We start from the raw sequence: 13,531 nt of genomic DNA, 5'->3' as shown, positions 1-13,531 counted from the left end.
TCTCCACTCTCAGCGAGGGGCCCACATCGGATCCTCTGTCTCCCTCTCTCTCGCCCCACCTCCCTCTTTCTTGCCCCACTGGTCGTTCTCTCTCTCCCTCAAAAATAAACATTAAAGACTTAAAAAAAAAAAAAAAAAGAAAGAAAAATGCATAAATTTTACCACAAGACCAGTAAGTGTGGGAGGAAGGGTGAAAAATAAAAATGTAGACTGGGTAAAAAAGACGTTGGGAAACTAATACATAATTCTGAAAGCAACCATAAGTTTATCCAATGCAAATCTTTCATAAGAACCTCTTAAAACAGGATGAATTTATATAAAATGAATAAAAGAGGGGCACCTGGGTGGCTCAGTCAGTTAAGCATCCGATTCTTGGTTTCGGCTCAGGTTATGATCTCGTGGTTTCATGAGTTTGAGCCCCACGTCTGGCTCTGCACAGGCAGCACAAAGCCTGCTTGGGATTCTCTCTCCCTCTCCCCATTCATGCTGTCTCTGCCCCTCTCAAAATAAATAAATAAACTTAGAAAAACTTTTAAATGAATAAAAGGAAAAATCAGCAATTTTGTGATTATACACCTCCTAGAAGGCAAAAGTTATTGTCTAGTCCAATTGTCTTTCTATTGTACTTCAGTGCCTTCATTTTATGAATGAACAGCAAAAGCAGATCAGGTGCCAGTAGGCAATGCCTCATGCTGCATGTCAAAATTTCCAGAAAAAGAAACAAAGCTTTGGTATTTTTTCCAATGGCGTCTATCAATGCTACCACAGACTACGAATATCTCCCATCCCTCTATCCTCTGGGCTTCAACGAGCCTAAAAAGGGGGTGAATCTCTGCCCTCCCCTAGCATATCAGACTAAAGATGGAAGAAAAGATCATAAAAATGTAGAGATAAGAAAATGGAAGTCAGAAAGTAACAAAGATTTAAAGTAGGCTTAGGAGAGAAGGTCACTGGTTTCACATATTTTTGGGAAAATGTGAAATTATACTACTTACTTATTTTCCCATGAAGAAATTATTCAACAACCATCCTCTTTCTTAATTCTCCCATTTTTAAGCATTTTATCAAAAAAAAAATCAACTTTAAAAGAGGTTGACTGCTACTACTAACCAGCTTTTACAAGAGACAAGCTTAACTCTTATCAAAAAGCTAAAGTCTCCTAAAATAAGTAATTTTTTCCATAGTATCATGAGGGTATCTTATTTGATTAAAAGGAACAAATATTCTGAATGACCAGATTCATGATAAGCCTACCCAAAGTAAGTACTTCTCTATATATGAGCAAGAATCAATTTGAAAATATAATTTATATCTGAAATCAATAAAAGCAAAACGACAACCTACCAAGAAATAAACCTAACATAAAACATAGAGACCCATTTTAAAGACAACTAGAAAAGTTTACTAGGACGTCCAAAAAGGGCTATTTGACACATTTAGTTTCTGGATGGTTAGTCTCAAAATTGTAACCACATTAATTAAATCAGTACACTCAAGAAGTAATACCAAGAAAAAATGTCAGCAGGAGTTTTCATCAAATCACACAAGTTTATATTAAAGTTCTCTAGGAAAAGAAAATGCTCAAAAGTAGTAAATATTTTTTTGAAAAATAAGACCAATAAGGGGAAGCTCACTCTGAATATGAAATGGTACAAAACAACGGTAATTCAAATTATGTGAAATTGGTATAAAAAGAGATACAAATCAAGAGAATAAAATATACCATGTTCTGAAACAGATCCATGCAAATATGGAAATCTGACATACCATAAAGGAGATTTCTCATCTTCAAGAAAGAACAAAGTACTCAGTGAACGAGGCCAACAAAACTGTCTGTAATTCTGATACACCACTGTCAGCAAAAATTTTAAAGGTTAATCATATACAATATATTTGCAAGAGAACAGGAACCAGCCTTATCGTTTTCAAAGACATTTTGTAGACATTATCAACATTTTAAACTGCATACCCTTTAAACCTGCAATGATATCTATCCTATGGAAATACATGCATATATGCACAAAGATGTATACATTATATCAGTCTGTAATAACAAAAATACTAGAAGTAATTAGTAGGGTAAATTAACACTTAAATAAATGACATATCCAAAAAAGAACTCAAACTCCACACCCAAAAAACAAAAAAATCCAGTGAAGAAATGGGCAGAGGACATGACTAGACACTTTTCCAAAGGAGACATCCAGATGGCTAACAGACACATGAAAAGATCATGTGTTTTCACATCACTTTTCATCAGGCAAAATGATGAAACATCATCAACATCACTCATCATCAGGCAAATACAAATCAAAACCACACTGAGGTACCACCTCAGACCCATCAGATTGGCTAAAATTAACAACTCAGGAAACAACAGATGTTGCCAAGGATGCGGAAAATGCACTGCTGGTAGGAATGCAAACTGGTGCAGCCACTGTGGAAAAAAATGTGGAGGTTCCTCCAAAAATTAAAAATAGACCTACCCTATGACCCACCAGTAGCACCGCTAGGAATTTACCCAAGGGATACAGGAGTACTGATGCATAGGGACACTTGTACCCCAATGTTTATAGCAGCACTCTCAACAATAGCCAAATTATGGAAAGAGCCTAAATGTCCATCAACTGATGAATGGATAAAGAAATTGTGGTTTATATACACAATGGAGTACTACGTGGCAATGAGAAAGAATGAAATATGGCCCTTTGTAGCAATGTGGATGGAACTGGAGAGCGTGATGCTAAGTGAAATAAGCCATACAGAGAAAGACAGATACCATACGTTTTCACTCTTATGTGGATCCTGAGAAATTTAACAGAAACCCATGGGGGAGGGGAAGGAAGAAAAAAAAAAAAAAAAAAGAGGTTAGAGTGGGAGAGAGCCAAAGAATAAGAGACTCTTAAAAACTGAGAACAGGGGCACCTGGGTGGCTCAGTCGGTTAAGCGGCCGACTTCGGCTCAGGTCATGATCTCACAGCCCGTGAGTTCGAGCCCCGCGTCAGGCTCTGTGCTGACAGCTCAGAGCCTGGAGCCCGTTTCAGATTCTGTGTCTCTCTCTCTCTCTGCCCCTCCCCTGTTCATGCTCTGTCTCTCTCAGTCTCAAAAATAAATAAACGTTACAAAAAAAATTTAAAAAAAAAAAACTGAGAACAAACTGAGGGTTGATGGGGGGTGGGAGGGCAGGGAGGGTGGGTGAGGGTATTGAGGAGGGCACCTTTTGGGATGAGCACTGGGTGCTGTATGGAAACCAATCTGACAATAAATTTCATATATTGAAAAAAAATAATTAACAACAACAACAAAAAATAGACCAACCCTATGCCCCAGCAATTGCACTACTAGGAATTTATCCAAAGGATATAGAAATGCTAATTCGAAGAGGCATATGCACCCCAATGTTTATAGCAGCACTATCAACAATAGCGAAATTATGGAAAGAGCCCAAATGTCCATTGACTGATGAATGGATAAAGAAGATGTGGTGTGTACACACACACACACACACACACACACACACACACACACACAAATGGAATATTACTCAGCAATCAAAAAGAATGAAATCTTGCCACTTGCAACAATGTGGATGGAACTAGAATGTATTATGCTAAACGAAATAAGTCAATCAGAGAAAGACAAATATATGATTTCACCCGTATGTGGAATTAAAGAAGCACAACAGATGAACACAGAGGAAGGGAAGGGAAAATAAGATAAAAACATAGAGGGAGGCAAACCATGAGATTCTTCACTTGATCTCAGCCAAAAGGCCAAGAAGCAATAAACCATAAGAGATTCTTAAATACAGAGAACAAACTAAGGGTTGCTGGAGGGGAGGTGGATGGGGGGATGGGCTAAACGGGTGATGGGCATTAAGGAGGGAACTTTGTTGAGATGAGCACTGGGTGTTAAATGTAAGTGATGAATCACTGGATTCTACTCCTGAAACCAATACGTTATATGTTAACGTATACTAACTTGAATCTAAATTTTAAAAAGTAAATAAACAATGACACATCCATAATACAGAGTAAGAAGTTCATAAAAAAATACAATAGAACTACTGACAAGTTCTATTAACATACGTAAAGTCAAACAGGAAAAACTAAGTATAAGTAGTAGTTACCATTAAAATTTTTTTTTTTTCAACGTTTATTTATTTTTGGGACAGAGAGAGACAGCATGAACGGGGGAGGGGCAGAGAGAGAGGGAGACACAGAATCCGAAACAGGCTCCAGGCTCTGAGCCATCAGCCCAGAGCCCGACGCGGGGCTCGAACTCACAGACCACGAGATCATGACCTGGCTGAAGTCGGACGCTTAACCGACTGCGCCACCCAGGCGCCCCTACCATTTAAATTTTAAAATACAAAATGAGGGGTGCCTGGGTGGCTCAGTCGGTTAGGTGTCAGACTTTGGCTCAGGACATGATCTCACAGTTCATGAGTTTGAGCCCTGCATCAGGCTCTGTGCTAACAGCTCAGAGACTGGAACCTGCTTTGGATTCTGTGTCTCCCTCGCTCTCTCTATCCCTTCCCCACCTCCCCTCTCAAAAATAAACAAACATTAAAAAAACTTATAAAAATAAAAATGAAATTCTATTTAAAATTTAAAATACAAAATGTAAATGCAAAGAACAATCCAGAAGGATATGTATCAGTTAACAGGGATCCCTATAGGGAAAAAAATGGAATTGAGGTCAGGTATGTGAAGGGAGAGTTTTAAGATTCTATAATTTGTTTCTCAACAACCATATTTCTCTCTCCCACCCTCCCTCTTATCTACCTACTTCTTTCAATCTGAGAGTAATATGAGCCTCTGTAAATAATGAAATCAATAGTGACTTATATTTTTCCAACTTGGGATGCTGAGGATAAACAAATTCTCATGGTTTTAATAAAATCATGAATGAGAGGAGCAAAAATAGGCTGATTACCTTAACACTAGAAAGAAGGAAGTAACAAACCCATTTCGCCCTCCCCCCCTCCCCCCAATGTTAACAGCAAAGTTTTTTCGATGAGAATAACCTCATCGCCAGTACCAGGAATGAAACCCAATTGTTTTAAGATCAGTGGGGAAATTCTATTCCCCCTACCATATAACCAATTCAGGGACAGGAACTAAAGCCTAGGTCTCAGTTCTCTGGTCTCCATCCTTTGTCCATAACTCTCAAATGCAAAGTGGTCCTCAGGATTCTCTTTACAATGTATAAGATGGGATGCTTTTGCTCCAGCTAGACATGAAGGAAGAAATAGATCACCATGGTTGATGCGCACAGCCATCTTACAGCCATACAAGAAACTGCTCCAAAAGTAAAGCACTTTCTTGCCTTCTGCATGGAAAAGGGTCAAGCACAGGGCCAGAAAAAATAGTCAGAGCTCTAACTGAACTTGCCTTCAGGCCACTGTATCTTAGGATATATCAATTAAATAAGCTAAACTTTTATCGCTAAAGCCAGTTTGACTTGGGTTTTTCATTAGTTGCAATGATAACATCCCTGTTGATGGGATGGAATAAATAAAATCTAATACTACTTCTTGAACTGATTTTTTAAAGACTATACAGAATTCCATTTTCTTTATCATAATTTGTTTAACTATTCCCTATTGATGACAGTTTACTTACAAGTTTTATCACAAATAATGGTCAATGAACACCCTTATGTGTATCTTTAGGCATTCCTATTATTATTTCTATAGGATGGATTCCTAGACATGAAATTGCTAAGTCATGGAATACTCCTACCTCTCTGCCTGCTTTCCACCAATAAATTATTCACAACCCTGAGAGAGAAGACAAGGCAAAGAAGACTACACAGAAAGCCAGGAAAACTTCCTACAGAAAGAAGCCTTTGGTGAAAGACTTCAAATTAACAACTAAGAAAAGATGCCATCCATCACCTGCCACTCTTATAAGAACACTTTGGTCAAAGAACAGAAGTCCATGAAGGCATTGTGGGTTGACTATGAGTTGCAATATATCCACATGTAACTCAATATCTAACTTTTCAGTGTTGGGTATAGAACAAGTTGGTGATATTTGAGTTGCATGTTAATGGACCATCACCATCAGTATTATAATCATTTATATCTACATCCTACCTCTTTTCCTCTCTACTTGTCCAAGGGCTTACAACGTTTGATGCAAAATTTCCAAAGACAGTGCCTCTCAGTTTTCTGAGTAGGTCTCCAGTTGTCTTGCCTACATCCTGCTCTGCTCATTTGTTCCCATAGGGATGCCATGTCATTACCAATGACTGAATCCTTCCATAATCTCAATTCTAAGCATCTCATTCTCTAATCAACATCTCCTATTTTCCAAGTTCATTCCCTTTAGAAATTCAATTCAAAAAATCCTTTGATCCAAGTAGGACCTATAATCCAATGGTCCTACTTTTCCACTCTCCTCACCACCAAGTAGTCCTTACTTCCTCCTTGAGCAGTTTAAATTGCAAAATTATAACCACTTACTTTCATACTCCCTTAACTTCATTGTGTATCTTTGGCTTCATTATTCTCTCCTGTTAAAACTCTCACCCTGCCTGAAGAAAACAAATTCTCTGCCTACTCTATGCCTGTACCTATGCAGCTAACTGAATGCAGCAGGTGAAAAACCCAACCATGCTGACTGGTCTCACCTTAAATTTATGACCACCAAATGTCTTCCTAGCAATTCTACAACTTTTCACTTATCTATTTCCTATCCTCTCCTTCTAAGATAACTATTTCAGGGGCACCTGGGTGGCTCAGTTGGTTGAGGGTCTAACTTTGGCTCAGGTCATGATCTCATGGTTCAAGGGTTCAAGCCCTGTGTCAGGCTCTGTGCTGACAGCTTGGAGCCTGGAGCCTGCTTCAGATTCTGCCTCCGTCTCTCTCTGCCCCTTCTCACCTCATGCTGTCTCTCTCTCTCTCTCAAAAATAAATAAACATTCAAAACAAAATTTTTAAATAACTATTTCAAATCATTTCCTCTCTGCTTAAACCTATCATATCTCCTCCCCGATCCTCACTTTCAGCTGACCACCTTACTTCAGATTTCACTGAAAATAAAAGCAATTAAAAAAGAACTTCCATATGTCCTTACCCTGAAATGTATTCACATAATTGTATCTATGCCCATATACTCTGCCATGATGGCTAGTTTTATTGTGTCAACTTGAATGGGCCACACTGAGCCAAGATATTTAGTTAAAATTATTCTAGGCATGTCTGTCAGGGTGTTTCTAGATGAAGTTAACATTTGCTTTTTTTTTTTTTTTTAATGTTTATTCATTTTTGAGAGACAGAGACAGAGACAAAGCACCAGTGGGGGAGGGGCAGAGAGCGAGACACACACACAGAATACAAAGCAGGCTCCAGGCTCTGAGCCGTCAGCACAGAGCCCCACATGAGGCTCGAGCCCACTGACCGTGAGATCATGACCTGAGCTGAAGTCTGATGCTAACTGATTGAGCCACCCAGGCGCCCCAACATTTCAATCAGTAGATGGAATACAACAGATTGCTCTCCCTGATGTGGGTGAGCTTCAAATCTGCTGAAGGCCTAAATGGAACAAAAAGGTTGAGTACGAAAAAATTCACTCTCTCTGCTTGACTGCAGTCAAGCTAGGTCATTAGTCTTCTCCTGCCTTTAAACTCAGACTTGGAATGAAACATATACCATCAGCTCTCCTGGTTCTCAGACCTTCAGACTTGGACTAGAACTGTACCTTCAGCTCTCCTATGTCTCCAGCTTGCCAACTGCAGATTACATATAGATGTAGATGCATATATGTATATAGGTGGTGTATATATATAGTATCTGTATATATATGCATATAATAAAATCTATAATAACATATAATGTATGCAATCATATACATATTATAGTATACATCTCTCACAATAAGGAATTGGGAACTTGCCCATGCTACTAAGGAGGCAGAGAAATCTACATGTACACATTGACATCAATATTGACATAGGTACCAGGATAGACACACATATATGCACACACATACATATATATGTATATATATATATATAGAAACAGAATATATATATATGTACTGATAGATACATATACATTTATATATCTCCTGTGAGCTATCTGTGTGCCTAAATCCAGCCCCTCCATGTGTGTACTAGATTCCATACTCTCTCATCTACTCACAGGCACTTTTCACTTCTCTCCCAAATCACCAATTTTGCTCTCTCTACTAGTCTACCAGAAAAGTCCCAAAGTCCTATCAGTATATACACATACTGCAATTTCTTTCATCTTAAAAACACAAACTTGACTCTGGGCTAATTGCTCCATTCTTTTTCTCCCCTTTATAGAAAAACTACTCAAAAGAGTCATCTACACTAGTGTCTCAATTTCTATTCCTTCCATTGTCTCTTAAACTCACTGTATCACTCCACTCCACCAAAAGGGCTCATATTAAGTTTATCAAAGACTTTCAGGTTGCCAAATCCTACAGTCAATTCTCAGTCCTCATCTGGCTCAATACACCAGCCACATATAACACAATTAGTCATATCCACCTTCTTTTTTTTTTTTTTTTTTTTTTGAGAAGTTTGTTTGCTTGCTGGCTTGTGTATTTTGAGAGTGAGATGAAATACAAGCAGGGTAAGGGCAGAGAGAGAGAGGGAGAGAGAGAGAAATCCAAGCAGACTCCACAGCATTAGCACAGAGCCCAATGTGGGGCCCGAGCTCATAAACCATGAGATAAGGACCTGAGCAGAAATCAACAGTTGGACACTTAACCGACTGAGCCTCCCAGGCACCCCCAACATCATCCTTCTTCAAACACTTTATTAAGCATCTGTGACAATTATTCTCCACCTGTATCAGTAAGAATCCTTCTCAGTACCTTTGCTAGTCCTTCCTTAACTCCCCAACCTCTAAACCTCATAGCATTCTAGATTCAGGTCATAGACCTTTTCATTCTCTTGTCTACATTCACTCCCTTGAAGATAACAGTCTGATGGCTTTAAAATTATCTATAGCACACTAACAACTTCCAAACTTATATAAACCACCTAGACCACTCCTATGAACTTCAATCTTGTATGTCCAATTATTTACTAAATACTTGAGTGTCTAATGGGCAAATCACAGTGGGTATGTATAAAAGTCTCCCCAAACTACTCCTTCTATAAATTACAGTTCTCAGTAAATGCACCTCCATCCTTCTTCTGATTGCTCAGGCCAAAAACCTTAGTTATCCTTGACTCTTCTCCTTTCACACTTCACATCCAATCTAGCAGCAAAAATTTTACCTTCAAAATAAAGCTGAAATCCACCTTCTCTCACCACCTTCATAGCTAAAATCCTGGTTCAAGCCACATTACCTCTTATCTCCTTGTCTCTACAATCTATTCCCAAAACAGTGGCCAAAGTGATTCTGTTAAAAGATAATTCAATTTAAAGAATAATACACCATAACCAAGTGAGATTTATCACAGGAATGCAAGGGTGGTTCAACATAAGAAAATGAATCAGTGCAAATGTATCACTTCAATAGAATGAAAGAAAAATACCACATAATCATCTCAGTTGACACACACACACACACACACACACACACACACACACGTAACATCTGAAAAATCCACCACTCTTTCATGATAAAAAAAGACTCAAAAAACTAATAATGAAAGGAACTTCCTCAATATGTTAAAAGGCATTTATCAAAAATCCAAAGCAGGGCACCTGGGTGGCTCAGTCAGTTAAGTGTCCAACTCTTGGTTTTGGCTAAGGGCATGATCTCAGGGTTCGTGAGTTTGAGCCTGCTTGGTATTCTTTCTCTCCCTCTCCCTCTGCTCCACCCCCCGAAATAAATAAATACACTTAAAAAAATTCACAGCTAATATATTCAGTGGTGAAAAGATTGACAGTGTGGAGTTTGCCTGGAATTCTCTCTTTCCCTCTCTCTCTGCCCCTCTCCCACTCAATCTCTCTCAAAATAAATAAACTTTAAAAAAATTAAAAAAAAAAAAAAAGGACAAGGCAGGGATATTCACTTTCACCACTACTATTCAACACTGTTTGGGAAATTCTGGCCAGAGAAATTAGACATAAAGAAATAATAATAATAAACATTCAAATTGGAAATGAAAAATTAAAACTATCTCTATTCACAGATGACATGATCCTACATACAAAAATCCCAAAGAATCCACAAGAAATCCACTAGATGTAATAAGAAAAGTCAGCAAAGTTGTAGGATACAAGATCAATACACAAAAAGTCGGCTGTGTTTTACACACTAGCAATGAACAATCTGAAAAAAAATTATGAAAGTAATTTCATTTATAATAGCATCTAAAAGAAATAAAATACCTAATAGTAAATTTATCCAAGAAGGTGAAAAACTTGAATATTTCCAAAACACTGCTGAAAAAGATTTTAAAGATACCAATTAATGGAAAGACATCCATGTTCATGGACAGAAATGCTTAACATTGATAAGGTGCCAGTGCTACCCAAAGCTAACTACAGCTTCAATGTAATATCTATCAAGACTCCTACAGCCTTTTTTCCAGAAATGAAAAAGCCAATCCTCAAATTCTTAAGGAATTCCAAGGACCTTGAATAGCCATAACAGTCTTCAAAAAGAATAAAGTTGGAGACTCACACTTTCCAATTTCAAAACATACTACAAAACTACAGTGACCAAAACAGTGTTGTACTGGCATAAGAATAAACATATAGATCAGTGGAACAGAATTAAGCTTCCAGAAATTAATTCTTACATTTATGGCCAACTGATTTTTGACAAGGATGCCAAGTCCATTCAGTGAAAAAAGAAGTTCAACAGATGATATTGAGACAGTTGGATTTCCACCTGCAAAAACAATGAACTTGGACCTCTATCTCACACCATATACAAAAATTAACTCAAAATATATTGATTCAAATATAAGAGCTACTAAGACTATAAAAAACTCTTAGAAGAAAACATAGAAGTAAATCTTCATGACTTTGGACTTGGGAACAAATTCTTAAACATGACAACAAGAGCACAAGCAACAAAAGAAAAAATAGATATACTGAACTTTATCAAAATTTGAAACTTTTATGAATAAAAGAACATTATCCAAAAGTGTAAAGACAATCTACAGAATGGGAGAAAATATCTGCAAATCATATTTCTGGTGTTTAATAAAGAGACTACACTATGAAGATTTCATACAACGCAATAACAAAAAGATAAACAACTCAATTTAAAAATGGGCAAAGCGGGGCGCCTGGGTGGCGCAGTCGGTTAAGCGTCCGACTTCAGCCAGGTCACGATCTCGCGGTCCGTGAGTTCGAGCCCCGTGTCGGGCTCTGGGCTGATGGCTCAGAGCCTGGAGCCTGTTTCCGATTCTGTGTCTCCCTCTCTCTCTGCCCCTCCCCGTTCAAGCTCTGTCTCTCTCTGTCCCAAAAATAAATAAATGTTGAAAAAAAAAAAAATGGGCAAAGGGACTGTCATCACCCCTCATACCAGCCTTCCTCTGTCCTACTCACCTCCTCTTTTCTCCTCATCTTTCCCCTTTCTTCCCAGCACCCTCACCCTTGGGGCTGGAAGGACTGCTCTTGGACACACGAGAGGTGTAAATGAGGCAGGAAAGGGAGGTGCTGGGCTTCTGGACAGACAAGGACTCCCTATCTCCACCCAGAGCCACCTTATCATGCTGCCCGAAGTGGGGACTGAAGCCCTGAGACTGGCTCAGTCGCATGGGGAACAGGGGCAGATGCCGGAAAACATGCAAATGTCTCAGTTTAAAATGCTGAATTACTCCTATGATGAAGATCAAGAAGAGCTGTGTCCAGTGTGTGGCAATAAAGTGTTTGGATACCGTTATGGGCTCCTCACCTGTGAAAGCTGCAAAGGGTTTTTCAAGCACAGTCCAAAATAATAAAAGGTACACATGTATAGAACACCAGAACTGCCAAATTGATAAAACACAGAGAAAGAGAAAGCGTTGTTCTTACTGTCAATCTAAAAAATGTCTCTGTGTTGGAATGAAGCTAGAAGCAGTAAAGGGCCAACCAAATGCACAGGGGAAGGAATAAATCTGGGCCCATGTACAAGACAGATGGGTCTCTAAAACAGAAAAAAGCCCTCATCCGATCCAGTGGACTTAAGCTAGAAGCCATGTCTCCCGTGATCCAAGCAATGCCCTCTGAGCTCAGAATCTCTTCTGCAATTCAGAACATGCATTTTACCTCCAAAGGCCTCCAAAGGCCTTGCCTCCTACAGACTATGAAAGAAGTCCCTTTGTAACATCCTCCATTAGCATGACAATGCCACCTCATTGCAGCCAGCAAGGTTACCAAACATACTTCAGTCCCCTAGCCAGGCCATCAAGTCTGAGTACCCAGACCCTGACACCAGCTCACGGGAGTCAATAACGGGTTATATTCCTCCATGGACAGTTACCAGACAAGCTCCCCAGCAAGCATCCCACATCTGATACTGCAACTCGTGAAGTGTGAACCAGATGAGCCTCAAGTCCAGGCCAAAGTCATGGCCTATTTGCAGCAAGAGCAAGCTAACTAAAGCAAGCACAAAAAGCTGAGCACGTTTGGGTTTATGTGCAAAATGGCTGATCAAACCCTCTTCTCCACTGTTGAGTGGGCCAGAAGTAGTAACTTCTTCAGCGAACTTAAGATATGTGACCAGCTATTACAACTCTCCCTTTCAAGAGAGACCTAACTCTGTTCCTAATTAAAATATTCTTAGTGCTTAGGGGGCGCCTGGGTGGCGCAGTCGGTTAAGCGTCCAACTTCAGCCAGGTCACGATCTCACGGTCCGTGAGTTCGAGCCCCGCATCGGGCTCTGGGCTGATGGCTGGGAGCCTGGAGCCTGGAGCCTGTTTCCGATTCTGTGTCTCCCTCTCTCTCTGCCCCTCCTCCGTTCATGCTCTGTCTCTCTCTGTCCCCAAAATAAATAAACGTTGAAAAAAAAATTAAAAAAAAAAAAAATAAATAAAATAAAATAAAATATTCTTAGTGCTGAAAACATACTTTCCTTAACTTTTCTCCTTTACATGATTTACAGAGTTAGAAAAATCTTATAACCTTGACATCAGGACTATCACAGCTTTTATTATATGTGATTCATAGTTTGGGGGAGAGGGGAATAGCATTTCATGTAAACTATAGTAAATTTGGCTATTTTTTTTTTCTGAATAGTAGAATGTCTTTACTTATTTCCTTTAATTCAGATGGCTTATGGCTAGAAAATTTAAGTCTATGTGAACCAGCAACCTAGGGAACTTCTTAAAAACTACCAAATAAAAAGTTATAATAGTGCCAACTTAAAAGAAAAAATATCAACATTTACTTGTATTTAAACCCTAAAGAGTGAAAATGATACCACTGGTTACTAGTATCAAACAGGTCTTTACTACCTGTTTACTTTGACATTTGGTTGGTAAAGCTTTTGTTTTTGGAGCAGATTCCAACAGGATGTTTACAGTCATTGGATGGGGCTTAGGCAAATGGTGAGTGCTAGTCTACTTGGCTGGGGGTTTAGTTCTAAATATCTATGTCTAT

At 38.9% G+C, this 13,531-nt stretch overlaps 1 protein-coding gene and 1 pseudogene across 3 annotated transcripts in view; one reads left to right on the top strand and one right to left on the bottom strand.

The window, feature by feature from the left end:
- The window catches only part of WRN (WRN RecQ like helicase), a 149,765-nt gene that overhangs the window by 132,059 nt on the left and 4,175 nt on the right, over window positions 1–13,531 (bottom strand). The gene's annotated exons all lie outside the window — the stretch shown is intronic.
- On the top strand, window positions 11,611–12,689 carry LOC101095169 (annotated as a pseudogene).

The sequence above is a fragment of the Felis catus genome, chromosome B1, assembly GCF_018350175.1.
Source record: "Felis catus isolate Fca126 chromosome B1, F.catus_Fca126_mat1.0, whole genome shotgun sequence".
NCBI classification, from domain to species: domain Eukaryota; kingdom Metazoa; phylum Chordata; class Mammalia; order Carnivora; family Felidae; genus Felis; species Felis catus.
This window is presented reverse-complemented; position numbering and strand designations above follow the sequence as displayed.